The following is a 17007-nucleotide window of genomic DNA, read 5'->3' as shown; positions in this document are numbered from 1 at the left end:
TTCTCATTGAAATTCTTTCAACAACAATATCAAACATATCTACAACAAAATCCTCATCTAAATACAAAGTCATATTACTCATAAACATACTTAAAGTTCATTTAAATCAATCTCAAACAGCTAAAGAATAAAATAAATCAAATATACAGACTGACACTCAAAGGTAGAACTCAACACTAGACTTCTAGCAAAATGTGGCACTCAACGCTAGTCATGGCGCTTAGTGCTTTTCTTCTCGCAAAAAGTCGCACTCAATAACACCTTTCTACCACTCGGCGTCTTGGAAATGAATTGCTCCAAACCTACAATGAGAGATGACGCTCAGTGGTTCCCTACTATTGTTCAACAGCACAACATTTTGCATTTTAGGACACTCAACGGTACAAAATGTTGCTCAACGACCTGGAGCTAAAATGCTCTCAATCCTGCACACTGAACTAACGCTCAGTGCCACCCTACCATCGCTTGGGGCTGTATCATCAAATATTAGTAGATGAATTTCTGTGATTTGGAGAAAATAGAATATGTTCAAAGGGTCAAATTGGTATTCCTTTGTTAGTAAAGTGACTATATTTGTAACATCTCATTTAATAGTATAAATTATTAAATGAAACAATACATAATTAATAAACCAAAGACATATAATCCAAAATCTAGAGTATGCTACTACAATTATTCCAACCCTATAACTATAACAACATATGATATATCTACAACGCAAGGAAATTATGAACAATATACATATAATTGAAAGTTTTTCAAAAAGGCCCTATACAACATGAACTACAGTCCTAGAATTACACAATTGCATCACTATCTCCCTCTAAAGGTAGTTTAACTTCTATTTCCTCATCTGCTCACACCAATAAATGTGATTATTGTAAAAGAAGAATACAAACACAAAACATACCAATAACGAGAATAGGGTAAGCTAATATACAAAAGAATTATCATATATATCAATTAAACATGTAGTATTGACAAACTAAATAATCTAAACTGTTTTAAAACACAAGTCACATCAATAATAACTCTTTTAGACTCAATCATCTGGATAAATGTATTGATGTCAAACTACTTGGAAGTTTAGCACTTATGATGGATAAACTCCACCGACAAGGTTAATCCTATACAGGTCTCTTCCTTACACTAGGACATCCTACTACTCCCAACTCTTAATTCATTCTCCTCTACATGAGTTTGAATGATTAGTAGAGTATAAGAATAACTTCAATTTTTGAATCCCTACTTTAATGCAAACCTAAAGAAACACATCTTTCACAAGGACTTCTCCCCTTGAAAATCCATTCATCCTTTCAATCCATAACTTAACAGATTTCAAACATTCATAACATTGATACACAAGCATCTATACATATATATACCTCAAACAAAATCATTATGAAGTTTATAAAATATATTTAAAGTCACCCAACTACCAACCAATGCTAGTCATTATCACATAGCACAACTCAAACAGAGAAGATCTTGGACAAGTTGCGCTCAATTACAACTAGGTGGTGCCCAATAAGCTTAGTGTTCGTCCAACGAGAGGACCCCTGAAGCTCTCAAGATTTAATTTTATTTTATGGTGCCCAACAGTACTGATTAATGCCCAATGACACTCAGTGAGTGATGACAAAAGATTCAAGCGAGAGGATTGAAGATGCACTATTGGCCTACTATATACTCCTATAAGACTCTTCTGTGGATGTATTCCTATATGATTTCTTTTGGTAAATCATATTATCTACCGATGGAGATTGAGCACATGACTTACTAGGTAGCTAAGAAATGCAACCTTTATTCAAGAAAGTAAGGTTATATAAAAAACTCTAATTTAGTAATCAAAAGAAATTCAAATGAAAAAGCTTATACAAACTTCTACATGTACAAAGGAAAAATAAACTTCATTATGATGATAAGATTTTTCTTTGGAAAGAAATCTTTATTGTGTAAAAAGTGTTTCTCTACAATTTTTGAATAAAAATCTTTTTCATAATCTTTATTGTAGATGACTTGGTCCTTACATTGTGACCAAAAAATTATTTTTAATTACTGCAAATTTTAGAGTATGAGATTGATAAAACTTTTAGTGAATGATCATCACTCGAAATTATTTCACGAGGACATAGCCAATAAGATCATAGAAAAGATCCACTTATGAAGGAGTTTTTACAAATTATACACTACTTAGAAAAATCTTTGTGCCCTTGATTTTTATATTCCATTACATTTAAGATAAAATAATTTGTAAGTATGAATCAATTAGGAAATCTTAGACAAACAATTTTTCATTTTACATTTTCATCTCTCTTTTATTTTTACATTTGTTTTAACCTTATATTTTCATCAATGAATTAGAAATTGTTAAATTTAGGACGTAATTATTTATGGAACAAAGACCATCATAATTGAATTTTATTTTTTTCTCTTGTATGGTTGGAGTAAAGTTTGAATTTTTTTTATTATCTTATTTAATCTCATAAAATTAACTTATAAAATAAAATATTGTTTATATATTATAATTTGATTATTTCTAGTGACATTTTGACTTCTCCAATTACTCTCTTCTCAACTTTTTTTTATCAAATTTTCACATCCTTTTGTTTTTATTAAGTGTTTTTGTTTGTATTAAGTGTTGGTATTTGTAAAATTAGAAATTTGTTCGAAATGTTCGAAGTATGTGTAACAATTTAAAACAAGAAAGCACTAACAAAGGACTTCAAATATATAAATGTGAAAGTAGATACTCATCAACAAGTAAACTAGTACTCAAAATATACCAATGTAAAAAAGCATTTAAGATTATTCAATCGCAAAATACATTTCAAATTGATTGATCTAGAGATACATTTATTAGGATAAATCAATACCAAAATAAAGTTCACAACTTTTTTTATTTGAAATATGTTTTTGGAAATCTTATCTACAACACTTGTAAATAATGTGCTTTCCCAACCTAGTATTAATGTCAAAAGATTTCAAGACATAAAACTTCATTATATCATTACTCATATTTTTCCTAGAATACTTTCCAATTTGTCGAACATAGCTTTTTATACTTTGCATCGCAGCTTGCAAAGAAATTATATCATGAAATCTGTCATAATTCTGTCTTTTTCATATCATCCAAACAGTAAAAGTCAATTATGCTAAATGGATCAATTGTAATAAAATATTGATTAGACTCGAATTGTGCTCTAAATAAAGAACATATACAACATAAAATCACTTCTATTATGCACTTTCACAATATTTATTTAAAACTTTAATAATAATATTATTTATGTTACATTATTCAATTCAGTATATGTTTTGAAATATATCACAGTTCAAAACACTTAATCTAAAATAGTTGTTGATAATATTTAAACGGAAACTACATAAAAGCTCAGAAGCTTACTTATTCAACAATGACAAATGATACAGAACAATAGACGACGACATTTTTTTTTTCTGAAGAGCACTTTCATTTTCTAAACCTTTCATTGGGTATAAAGGAAAATTATAGGGGTGTAAAAAGAATAAGCCTTAAAACTAATTGAAGAGTAGGGATAAGTGCAAGTGTTTTAATCGAGGGGATTATTAAATACACCAACTTTTCTTTTAAGTATACCCTACTTATTAGTTTATTTTTTCGACAAAAAATACAAGATGTATTTCTATTGATTAAGAAAATACTACGGAGACATGTTTGCATTTAGCATAGAGGTATGCATTCCCCATATAAAAAAATGAGAAAAATACGTAGTGTGCGAAAGAAAATATAAAGTAACTACACAATAATTTTAACATAAAGAATTACAAATACATTTTATATCATTAATTATAACAAATAGAAATTGTTATATTTTTCAAGGTTAAAAAAACTGAACTAAAAAAATAGCACTTCTAATTAAATTAAAAAACACACTAAATTGATTAACAAATAAGATTTCAATAATTTGAATTGAAAAAAAAATGTATTGTCAGAATGCAGCTTTAATTGTTAAAATTAGGCATGAATTAGTACTTTTTAGCTTTAACTTTTAATAGTTTTTAGACTTGTAAACGATATTGGAGACCACATTTGAAAGTGATGTAATCCCACTATTGTAGGACACTGAAATATAGGATTATGGTAACTTTTGGTTTGGGCCGGTGTTGGTCCTCCAGAGATGAGGGGAACTCGTCCGATATGATTAGATGGACTCAAAATGTTTTATTTTAATACATACATAAATATTTAATGTTATAAATTTTTTTAAGTTATTAATTAATTAATTAATATTTTTAATGAATAAAATAAAATGATTATTTCTTTTCTTGTTAAATTATTTTATTATAATTCATAATTAAAATTTAATCTGTAAAGGCTAATAATTTACGTTATAATATTGTTGTTTCTATTTATATAAAAACGTTAATTTTCAAATTATTTTTAACTTTAAAAAACAATAGGTTGACGGATAAAAGTGTTGATAAATTGAAAACATTTACGGTTAGCGAGCTAGTTCGCAATCCTTAACCCACTTTGTCGTAACTATTAAAACAAGAGTTAAATTCATCTAACACAATATGTAATAAAAATAAAACAAAATTCAGAATGTCTCAATTTTTTATTAAAACCACTATAAATTGTTCCTATAAAAAATAATTTTTCAATTTTTTAGTCTTTTTAAAATACTTGATGAATGACTCTGTTAGAAATTTAAATATGAAGTTGAATACGTTGAGAAGAAATAAAAAAGCTTCACAAATTTTTGGAAGTAGAGTATAATATGTTGATTTTTTTTCATGATTAATTAGTGTTTAATCTTTCCAATATCACTTCTTCAAAATAAAGAAGTTTCATTTCACACGTAATAAGATAACAAAATAATGCATTTGTCATCGTACCTCCATCAATTATTTGTCATTACTTAAAATATTACTAAAAGAAAAAAGAAAAAAAAAATACAAAACATGAGAGGTCACACCAAATTCATGACAAAAAAAATTACACACCATAAAATATATAGACAAACTACATCTATTATGAAAAAAACTAAATAAATAGATAAAGGTAAATAAATAGTTATTTTAGAAATAAAAGTCAAATTAACTGACTTATAAGCACAATTATTTCTCTCATAAAAAATATGAGAAATTTTAAACAATGTATGCTCACAAAAATGCAAACATCGACACATCTCTCTCTAAGGCTTTCAAGAAGTCAATCGTTGATCTAAAAAATTGTGACAAACTAAAGTAGAATCACTCTCTAACCCTCTAAAAGTCCTCCTTCTCAGCTTGTATTCCAGAGCATAAATGGTACAATAAATTCAACATAAATAAAAATTTGTACCCTTAAAAAAGTTGAAAACTACCTATGTATTCACCCTAAATTTCCCTAAAAATACCATCACATGTAGCTAAACTAGAATAACCACTAGTTGTACCATCAATATTCACCTTAACTAAATGGAACTCTCTATATTACATCCATTATTGAAACCACTATATCCTCCCTAGTTTAAATATTAAAAAATTTCAACGCCAAAATATTAGGAATAATATTACTTATATGCTTTTATTAGAAAAATAACAAAAGTAAAAGCAATTGGAACATGAAATCCACTATAGTTTCTCATCCTCTAAACCATCTCAATAACTACAATAATGAAAGTCAAGTTAATCACTTTAAGCAAAGGACTACAAGAAGACTTCATAAAATGAACAATCAAATCCAAAGAGGAAAACTGCAAATACTGAAAAACTTTTTTCAACTATCCTCAAACCGCATAACAATAGAAAGTGAAAAAAGAATGAGAGAGAGAGAGAGATTCAACGTTATTTCCATATAAAGAACACATAGAACATAAAATCACACCTCTTTTGAACCTCAAAATTAATAGTTAAACAATCATACAATAACTTCCAAAGAATTACAGTTTTAGCTAGTGGCATGACATCCAACAAAATCAAATTTCCCCAATCCCTCCATTTCATACCAGAAGAATAATACTTCTTAGAAACTTTTTGAGAAGACACACCAATATCATCTGTTGGCAAAAAGAGTCTTGAAGAATAAAAATTTTGTGAAGCTTGAAGATTGATGAAGATTGAAAATTTATGCGTAAATCTGACTTAGGATAGAAGTCTTAATGTGTGTCTTACAATTATTTTATTTGTTAAAATGGTATTTAACAGGTTAAGTGGCTAGTGCATATAGTTATATGAATAACATATCAAATCAACCAGCTGATTTCACTTAAGTGTGTGAAATCAATTGATTGAGAATTGCTTTCAATTGATTCAATATGTCACTTTACATACTATATAAGCTTCTTTTTTTAATGTGAGATTATAAGAGATTTGGAAAATGTGAAAACACTTTTAAAAATTTGCTTAATCTCATTCTCTTAGAGAAATATTATGTTGTTGTTTGTTAATCATTCAAGATGTGTTGGAGCTATGATTGCTCCTTGTTTGACAAGTAGAAGAAGGTTTTTGATTAATTAGGGAGGGTTAATCTTGAGGTTTGATATTTCTTGTGTCTTTACTTGTGTTTGTGTGGTGTTCCTAGTGTGAGTCAAAGTTTGGGAGAGTGATTCTTGTTGTGTTTTGATTTTTTCTTGTGTGATTTAAGAAACTTGTCTTATGTATTGTTTCTTTTTCAAAAGTTCAATTGTCAAGATAATGTAATATCTTGAATTAGTGAAAAGTCAAGCTAAGATTTTCTTGACTAACTGAATGTAGCTTAATTAGAGTGAACTAGTATAAAATTTGTGCGTGTTGATTTTATTCTTTCTACAATTTATTATTCTTGGTTGATTTCATCAAAAAAACTAATTTGTTGTATCTTTCATAGCATAATTGATGCAATTGTATAATCAATTAACAAATCACTATATTGAATAAATTTAGGATAATTTTTTAATATTAAATCAATCAAATCAGCATATAATTGTTGTGTGAAAATATTAAGGCTCATTATTTGAATTTTAATCTGTTCATTTTGAATTTTAGTCCATTAAAATGTTTGGTCCAAGAATATCTCGTGGTCAATATGCTTTGAGAAAACCTTTGTCATAAAATTTCAAATCAAACAATTTTTGAATGGCCAATTTATCTCATTCTTGATATAAAATAAGGAAAGTTTCAATGAGTACATGTTCAAGTCAAGCTAATAACATAGTATAACCTTACTCTGTCAAAACAAAAAATTATAACCGATTTAGATATGCAAATGTCAAAACACCAACAATCATTTTAAAGATTAATGCAATCACCTTTACCTAATGTTAAAAAAGTATTTTCAAGAACAACATTATATGCATCCTTAATACCATGCTAAATTGACAATGAGTTAAATAACATATATTTCTTATATATAGACTTAAGAAATATAATATGCATGAGTTCCGCTCAAGTCATTTTTACGTAACCAAACTCTCAAGCTAAACATAACAGATATGTTTTATTTTCTAACTAAATATAGTAATATGTAAACCATCATTCACATTAGAACCACACGAAATAAAAGATTTAACCGTGAGCAGTTTTCATTTTTGTACCAAACAAAAATTTGAATCTATTATTTCATATAAAAAAAGTTTAATAGGTTATTTATAAACTCAGAAAGCTATAACACAAGTTAACAATTATTAAATTTACTAGTTGAATTCTTCTCATCATATTAAACAACATTCTTTTTTTAGGAAACAAGCTTCTTACGAATCTCATCAATCAAAAACTGAAAAAATTGTGACTTAGAAGCCTTCGTAAAAATTGACACATCCATGAAGATGTTGAAAGCTACATTATTCTTAATATTTCCGTTCTTCAAATAATATATATAAAAAAATTATTTTAACTTTTTAATTAAAAGAATGAAGAGATAGTAGTGTTTTGAGTGTTTATTTGTGGCTTATGTTAAACAAGAGACATCCTGGATTTCCTTTTTTTTCTCAATTGAACTTGTTTTTTTCATCTTCTCAATGTCAATTCATTACTTCCCACGTTTCCTTTAAATTAAAACAAGACAAAGTTGTTTTTCATTTACACAATACATTAAAGAAAAAAGTCTTTACAATTTAGTTTTGAATAAAATTGTAGATTTAAATATTATAGATAATAAAATGTAACTATGAAAAATAGCATACTACAAGTCTTTTTTTATCAAAAGTTCATGAAGCAATTTTGGCAATGGTTCCGGCGGGGCTCGAACCCGCGACCTTCGGCTCATAAGACCAACGCTCTAACCAACTGAGCTACGGAACCATTACGTGCATTGCAAATTCAAAATAAAATTGTTTTATCAACATTAAGTTATCAAGATAAATATTTAGTATGAATACAATTAATAAAAGAAAAACAGTACTATTCATAATTATATGTGACAATTTGACTCGCACGGCACAAAAGACGCGTATCTATCCGTGCACAACAAACAAAGATATGTTTTTTCACAAGATTTGTTTTGCTTAATTATCGCATTTAGTTAGTCCTAATTCCAAACTTTCATCCCCGTAGTCGCTTAATGACAGGTTGCAAGAGGATTTGGTGCATTCATTACAAAATCATATTTATATACTTAATACCTCTTTTGATCTCGCGGAAAGAGATAAATTATTCAAAGTAGTCTTACCTTTTTTAAAAAAGTCTTAACTTATGAAAAATCAGACCAAGTTAATTTCTTTTAGTTACGACGTCATAATTTTAACAGTGCAACTGTCTCTTTGGCCAAAACTTAATTAGTTGTCCTCTTTTTCCTCCTCATCTGCCACTGCAACGAAACCAAAAAATCACCATCATCTTCTCCGCCAGACTTTAAAAAGAAACTCAAAAACAAAAAGGCGAGCTCCTCCACCAATCTCCTCCTTCAAAACCTGCAAGAAACCATAGAGACCTAAAGAAACCCAAATCGAGCCTCATCTATAGCCATCGAGTGTAAGATCCTTGAAAATATTTGTAAGTTAGATACTAGATAAAAAAAAATAAATAAATAAATAAAAAATAAATAAATAAATAAAATTATTTTTGGAAAGGATAAGTGTTACACGTAGCTTTGAGATCAGAATTCACCAATTTGCAAATAAAAAATTATTTTTGTAATAGTAAAATGAATAAAAAAATGAATAGTACAAATGAATAGTAAAAATGAATAGTACAAATGAATAGTAAATTTTTTTACTATAAATAGCCAAGGGGGGAGGCTGAAAATTTACACCAAAGAACTTAGAAAAATGTTGAGAGAAGAGAGTTGGAAGAATTTCTAACTGTAAAGGGGATATTCTGGAAGTTTTCAGAGAGCGAGGAGATTAAGTCTGTAATAGAGGTAAGGGAAGCCACTCTTATACTTTGCTTTTCTCTAATCCTAAATCTTGAATATGTAGTATTTTGTTGCTGTATGGTCTTGAATTTTGAATGAGAACATTTATTTGTTTCTTTTGTATTTTTGGAAGGACGAGAAGTTGTCTAACCGGCTCTGCCAGATTCAACTTCTTGTTTCCCCAAAACTTTGGTTGTTTCTTATATCTTTATATTGTATTTTTGGAAGGACGAGAAGTTGTCTAACCGGCTCTGCCAGATTCAACTTCTTGTTTCCCCAAAGCTTTTGTTGTTTTTTTTTTATATCTTTATATTGTATTTTTGGAAGGATGTGAAGTTGTCTAACCGGCTCTGCCAGATTCAACTTCTTGTTTCCCCAGAAATTTTATTGTTTTATCTATTCTTTTTATTTCATCTTTGTGGAAGGATGAGAAGTTGTCTAACCGGCTCTGCCAGATTCAACTTCTTGTTTCCCCTGAATTTTTATATTAATATTATTTTGTTGGTAAGGGCAACTAATTATTTTTGTATGAATTTATAAATATACGAATGTTGAACTGGTGTTCTCTTGCGAAACTGTTTTATGACTTTTATTATATTGGGTGTTATAACTGAAACGGTTAAATTGTACATGTTCTGATGTGATGAATTTATTGAATGAGTTTGTTGGCTGAAATTGATCTTGTTAGAAGGTCTGGAGTAAGGGTTCTGTAATAGCTTATATATGAGTATTAAATAGATATACAAATACTGTTTGAGGTTGTTGTGAGAGGAAGTAAAAATATTAAAATTAGGCATTTTAGATTTAGAGCATAAGACAACAAGGTAGATAAATTAATAAATAAATTGATTAATTATTGAGGGCCTCCCTTTGTTGGTAGGATAGAGGAACCTTAAAAACCTGAGTTGGCACATCCCTGATCATAGAGCAGCCCTGGTCTGGTCCAGTCAGTTGTGACTAGTCATATGTGCTGGCGTCGAAGGTGAGTTTGATGCGTTCAGACATCTGGGCCCTCTCCGGTGACCAATTGGGGTAAAGAAAAATCTCTACTAGGATGAAAATAAAATAAAACAAGTTGATTGTAGATGCATAATATTATCATGGTAAAAATTTCATATATATTTTATTTATCATTACATTGAGCCCAGACTTTAATATGTAGTTCCTACGATATGTTGATATATTTTGGTTGATCCATGATCTTTGTTTGGTGAAAATATGTTGAGTTATACTCGTTATGGGCAAAATGAGTTTATAATATGAAGCATGATATATGGCAATATGTTTAATTTATTGATACCAAAACGGGTTATTATGAATTCATGATTAAAGAATGAACATGATTGAGTTAGGTGGATAAGAGGGTATGAATTGTTGGTTTTATGAAATGTTGGAGTTGATATGAGAAATCATTACTTATGAAATGATGTTTACTACCGGGAGTAGTACGTTCGAGTTATACCATGAGAGTTTGGTATGAGCAATGTAACACCTGAGGTTTATGAAAGCAGGCAGAAAGTGGTCTGACCATAAGGCTTTGACATAAACATATGATTCGTAAGTTATATAGAAGCAGGCAGAGAGGGGTCTGACCATAAGGCTTCAGAAAGTAAGACATAGTATATAAGTGAGGCTTAAGGAAGCAGGCAGAAAGCGGTCTGACCATAAGGCTTCATGAGTAAGCATGGTACACTTGTAAGATTTATGGAAATGGAAAAGATGATTTTGATAATGATGAATTAATGACATCGGAATAATGATATTTTATCAATTGCAGAAATACATGATTATAATATTTTTATTACAAGTTTAATGATTTTATGATATGGTTGGCTTACCCTTATTTGTTTGTACTATGATCATATAACTCATGTTATATGTGATTAGATAATGTTGCAGATGCGGTTGAAAAAGCTTAGAGATGAGAGAGATGCGGGGAAAAACTTTCAGGGATTTTTGTAAAAAGAATAAATTTGTATTGGGAAGATTATGTTGTGTAAAACTTATAGGTTGAAATTTCAATGGTGAAGACTATATTGTTTAAAGTTTGTAAGTTTGGTACTGTACTTTGGAGTAATTGAAATAAAGTTTGATTGTTTATATGAGATATCAAATTAATTTAGTCTCTACTATTAGTAATACCCTTTAAAATATTAGGGTGTTACATCGAGAACCTGTGAAAACCAAATTTCAGATGAATACTAATCACAGGACAATAAGAAACCCCAAATTAGGAACCCTAATCACGAGTTTATCGCGAATAAAAAAATGTCCAACCCTTTCGCGAAAATCACCCAACTGGGGTCTTTGATTGTTAAAGCTAGGGTTAAGGAGACTCCAAATTCAGTTTTGATATTAACTACAAAAGCGTCAAAGTCACTTAGAATCAAAATTAGGAGAAAGCAGCATCATATCAAGATTCTAGCAGTACCTAAAAATCAACACTGCCTAACGCAGCTCGTGATACAAGGAAGCAGCGAAATTTCTAATATCGGAAGGGAAAAAGCTCTCTCTAGAATCCCAGAGCATAGAGTTTGTGGAAGGGAAGCCTCTGGTTCTTCTGAAATGGGAGGGCATAAATCCCCACCTTCCCTCCATTGTCATCTACTCCCATACCTACGTTGTTCCCTTTTAGCACTCAAAGTGGACCCACCACCCCTTCAACGCCCACCTCAATTCCCAAGGCCGCATCTTCGCTCGCGGCTCTCAGGACATGAAGTGTATTAAGAATCAAACATTTTGCTACTAGGGCTACATTCAATGGACCGAAATACATTCGGTTTAGGGGTTGTTACTTGCTTTTAATGTACTGTTTTCTGTTGTATCAGAACTCTATAAATAGAGTTCTGTTTTGTATTTTACAAGTTACAGAAACAGAGAGAAACACTCAGTATTATGAAATAATATCAGATTCAAGAAAGCTTACCTTTTCCTTGTTCGTCTCTCTCCCCTCTACATTTTTCTCTTCTGCACCAACGTGATCTGAGGCTCCCAAGGCCACGGAACACCGCTGGACCTCCATGCTTGGAAACGGAACTCTCTGGAAGCTCCATTCTCTCTCCTCACTCGTTTGATAGATTTCTGGACACGCTTGCAGAAAAGGCTGAGGTTGTATGCCTTAACCATGCCACGGGCCACTCTATTTTGGGCCTCGTTACTGTGCATCCCATTTTGGGCCTCAGCCTAAAATGGTATCAGAGCAGGTCTAGTACCTGCTCTGCTTCCGCTCTGCTTGCTTTCCTTCTTGATAGGTTCTTGAACTGGTCCATACAATTCTTGATCCCATGGACCATGCTGAATACAACAACCCAGCCAGCCCTTACTACTTGCATCCAGGAGAGAATCCTGGACTCACCCTCATTACACAAACTCTGAATGAAAACAATTACTCCTCTTGGAGCAAAAGCATGAGAAGAGCCTTGCTCTCCAAGAACAAAGTGAAATTCATTGATGGGTCCATAAAGAAACCACAGAAAGATGATATCTTGTATGATGCTTGGGAAAGATGCAACATGATGATATTGTCTTGGATAACCAAGACACTCTCTCCACAAATTGCTGAGAGCGTGATATATGTGGAAGAGGCAAAAGAATTATGGGAAGAGTTGAAAGAAAGGTTCTCTAAAGGTGATCATTTCAAGATTTCTGATCTTCTTCAAGATATACACTCCATTAGACAAGGGGAAAGAGGAGTTAGCCAATTCTTTACAGATTTAAAGATTCTGTGGGAAGAATTGGAGTTCTTAAGACCCATTCCCACTTGCATATGCAAGATACCATGCAGTTGCGCTCTCTCAAAAGTTTTCTTGAAGTACAGAGAAATGGAGCATGTGATATGCTTCTTAAAAGGATTAAATGACTCATACAACACTGTTAGAACACAGATCCTCCTAATGGATCCCCTTCCAAACATCAATCGGGTTTTCTCTCTTATCATGCAACAAGAAAGACAAGAAAAACATGGGTCTGCTGATGTTAAGGTCATGGTTAATGCCACTGACAGAAACAGCCAGTGGAAAGGCCATGGAAGAGGACCTGGATTGCGTGGTCAAGGAAGAGGAAGAGGTAGAAATCCCAACTATGGGAAACAGTGCTCCTATTGCAACAAAATGAACCACACAGTTGATGAATGTTACTCTAAACATGGCTATCCACCTTGGTACAAGAAAGCAGAGGGTAATCAAGACCGAAAGAGTGAATGGACTGCTGCCAATGCTTGCCAAAACACTACTGAACAAGGTGAAAATCAGAGAGCACAACCTAATAACAACAGCAACCTTTTCAACTCTCTTACTGCAGAACAAATGCAGAAGCTGCTTCGAATGATTGACAAAGATGATGAACCAACTCACAAAATTAATCAAATTCAAAGAGCTGATAGTACAGATAAGCAAGGTATTTCATCCTGGATACTAGATACTGGTGCCACTGACCATGTGACACATGATAAAATAAATTTTAACACTTTTTATCGTATCAAACCTATATCTGTGAGATTGCCTAACAATACTATTTTAACTGCTAGGCATGCTGGTACAGTACAACTGTCTAAAGATCTTGTCATTTACAATGTGTTATACATTCCTGAATTCTGTTTTAATTTGATTTCTGTTCAAAGTCTTATCAAGGACTTGAATTGTAGTCTAACTTTCTCTTCCAAGATTTGTCAGATAAAGCAGAACCATACATTGAAGATGATTGGATATGCTAACTGTTGGGGAGGGCTCTATTATTTGCAAGACATTCCTAAGATTGACCAAAGACACACTGCCACGACTGCCTTTTCTTTTAAAAAGACAAATGTAAATCTTTGGCACTGTAGGTTAGGCCATCCAGGGGACAAAATTATGAAACAGATATGTGGTGATTTTCCTTATGTCAAATTAGGCACAAATATTGTGTGTGATACTTGTCACTATGCCAAACAACGAAAATTGCCTTTTTTTGCCTAGTACTACTACTACTGCTGAATGTTTTGATATTATTCACTGTGATATTTGGGGCCCGTTTGGTACTGCTTCTATTCATGGCCATAAATACTTCCTCACCATAGTTGATGAATATAGTAGGCATACTTGGATTTTCTTAATGAATAATAAAGGCCAAACTAGAGATTTGCTGCAGAATTTTGTAATTAAGATTAAGAATCAGTTTAACAAAGGAATCAAAGTTATTAGGACTGATAATGGCCCTGAATTTAACTGCACAGATTTTTATAGATTACATGGTATTACTCATCAAAGGAGTTGTGTTGAAACTCCTGAACAGAACTCTGTAGTTGAAAGGAAACACCAGCACATTTTGAATGTTACCCGTGGTCTCCTTTTTCAAGCCAATGTGCCTAACACTTACTGGTCCTATGCTGTTAGCCATGCTGTTTACCTCATAAATAGGTTGCCTACCCCCATTCTCGATAACAAAACCCCTTTCGATCTGCTTTACAATCTGTCCCCTTCCTATTTAAATCTTAAAATCTTTGGATGCTTGTGTTTTGTCTCTACCCTTGAACATAACAGGAATAAACTTGACCCAAGAGCTAGAAAAGCTGTTTTTCTAGGTTACAAATCTGGTGTCAAGGGGTATCTTGTCCTTGACATAAACACCAAAGAGCTTCTCATAAGCAGAAATGTGGTTTTTCACGAAGACATTTTTCCCTATAGAAATCTGCAGGAAAGCCATACAGATTCAGCAACTAGGAGGGAGACAACTGATTCATTAAAAGATCTCTTAGAAGACCAATTTCACATGGATGATCCCCTACATGTTGAATCTGTAAATACAAGTCAGGAAGAGACACAACAGCTCACTGTTAGTGAAAACAGCAATGACACAGCAGGAGATAACCAGGACCTCCAATTGCAAAGAAGATCAAATAGAACCAGAAGGACTCCCGAATACCTTCAAGATTATGTTCACCAGGTGCATCAATCTCTATCTCTGAAAAATAATCTTAAAACCCCTTATCCTATATCCAACCTGTTGTGCTGTGATAATCTTACAGAGAGGCATCTAAGATATACCATGGCTGTCACGGTTAGCAAAGAGCCAAAATCCTATAGTGAAGCAAAAGGTATCAGTGAATGGGTAGAGGCCATGCAGAGAGAAATTAAAGCCCTGCAAGATAATGACACGTGGGTTCTAACCCAGCTGCCCCCAGGGAAGGCTGCTATAGGGTGTAAGTGGGTATATAAGACAAAGTATAAAGCTGATGGGAGCATTGAAAGGTTCAAGGCTCGCTTGGTGGCGAAAGGCTACACACAACAGGAGGGAATAGACTACCTGGACACGTTTTCTCCTGTTGCCAAACTAACTACAGTCAGATTGCTTATTGCCCTAGCAGCTTCCAATAATTGGTTTCTACACCAACTAGATGTAGACAATGTTTTCCTACATGGGGACCTCAATGAAGAGGTATACATGGAGCCGCCTCCAGGTTTGTTCAACCACAACAAAGAGCAAGTTTGCAGATTAAAAAAGTCCCTATATGGCCTCAAGTAGGCCAGTAGGCAGTGGTTTGAAAAATTATCCTCTTTCTTAATATCTGTTGATTATATAAAATCTAAGTCTGACCACTCTCTGTTCATCAGAACAACTTCTACCAGTTTCACTGCTTTACTTGTGTATGTAGATGACATTGTTTTAACAGGGAACTCTATAACAGAAATCAACAGGATGAAGGAATTGTTACACAAGAAGTTTCGAATAAAGAACCTTGGTGAGCTTAAGTACTTTCTGGGTCTGGAAGTTGCCAGGTCAAAGAAAGGCATTCATTTGTGCCAAAGGAAGTATGCCTTGGACATACTGGAAGAAACTGGGATGTTAGGATGCAAGCCTTCCTCTACTCCCTTCCTCAGCGAAACAACTTCCTTATATAAAAAGGATAGCTACCTGGATGATCCAGGACCATATAGAAGACTAATAGGAAAGTTGCTTTATCTTACAAATACTAGACCAGATTTATGTTTTTCAGTTAATTTACTTAGTCAGTTCATGCAATCACCAACTGACCATCACTACCGTGCCACTCAGCACATTCTCAGGTATATTAAGGCTAAGCCCTCTGAAGGGCTATTTTTCCCTGCTGATTCTTCCATGCAACTGAAGGCATTCAGTGACTCTGACTGGGCTACTTGCCCTAACACTAGAAGATCTACAACGGGATTCTGTGTCTTCCTAGGTTCATCCCTTATCTCCTGGAAGTCTAAAAAGCAGAAGAACGTTTCAAGGTCATCTACAGAAGCCGAGTACAGAGCACTAGCAGCCACTGTATGTGAAATACAGTGGCTCTGTTACCTATTACAGGATTTTCAAGTTAAGGAATCAGGGATCCCTGCTTTGTATTGTGACAATAAATCTGCGAGACACATAGCTCACAACCAAAGCTTCCACGAACGCACCAAGCATATTGAGCTTGATTGTCATGTGGTTCGTGAAAAGCTTCAAGAACGACTCCTCACTCTCCTTCCCGTGAGATCCGACGAGCAACTTGTCGACATTTTCACCAAGTTCCCTCATCGCGTCAAATTCAAAACCATTGTACCTAAACTTGGATTGGTGACCATACACCATCCAGTTTGAGGGGAGGCTATTAAGAATCAAACATTTTGCTACTAGGGCTACATTCAATGGACCGAAATACATTCAGTTTAGGGGTTGTTACTTGCTTTTAATGTACTGTTTTCTGTTGTATCAGAACTCTATAAATAGAG

At 32.6% G+C, this 17007-nt stretch overlaps 1 non-coding gene across 1 annotated transcript; it reads right to left on the bottom strand.

Annotated features, from left to right (window-relative positions):
* Positions 1-8173: 8173 nt before the first annotated feature.
* TRNAI-UAU (transfer RNA isoleucine (anticodon UAU)) lies at positions 8174-8247 on the bottom strand. Its single transcript has one exon. It is a non-coding gene; the product is annotated as a tRNA-Ile (tRNA).
* Positions 8248-17007: the final 8760 nt, after the last annotated feature.

This window comes from Vigna umbellata, chromosome 1 (assembly GCF_029865625.1).
Source record: "Vigna umbellata cultivar VRB3 chromosome 1, Vumbellata_1.0, whole genome shotgun sequence".
NCBI lineage: Eukaryota > Viridiplantae > Streptophyta > Magnoliopsida > Fabales > Fabaceae > Vigna > Vigna umbellata.
This window is presented reverse-complemented; position numbering and strand designations above follow the sequence as displayed.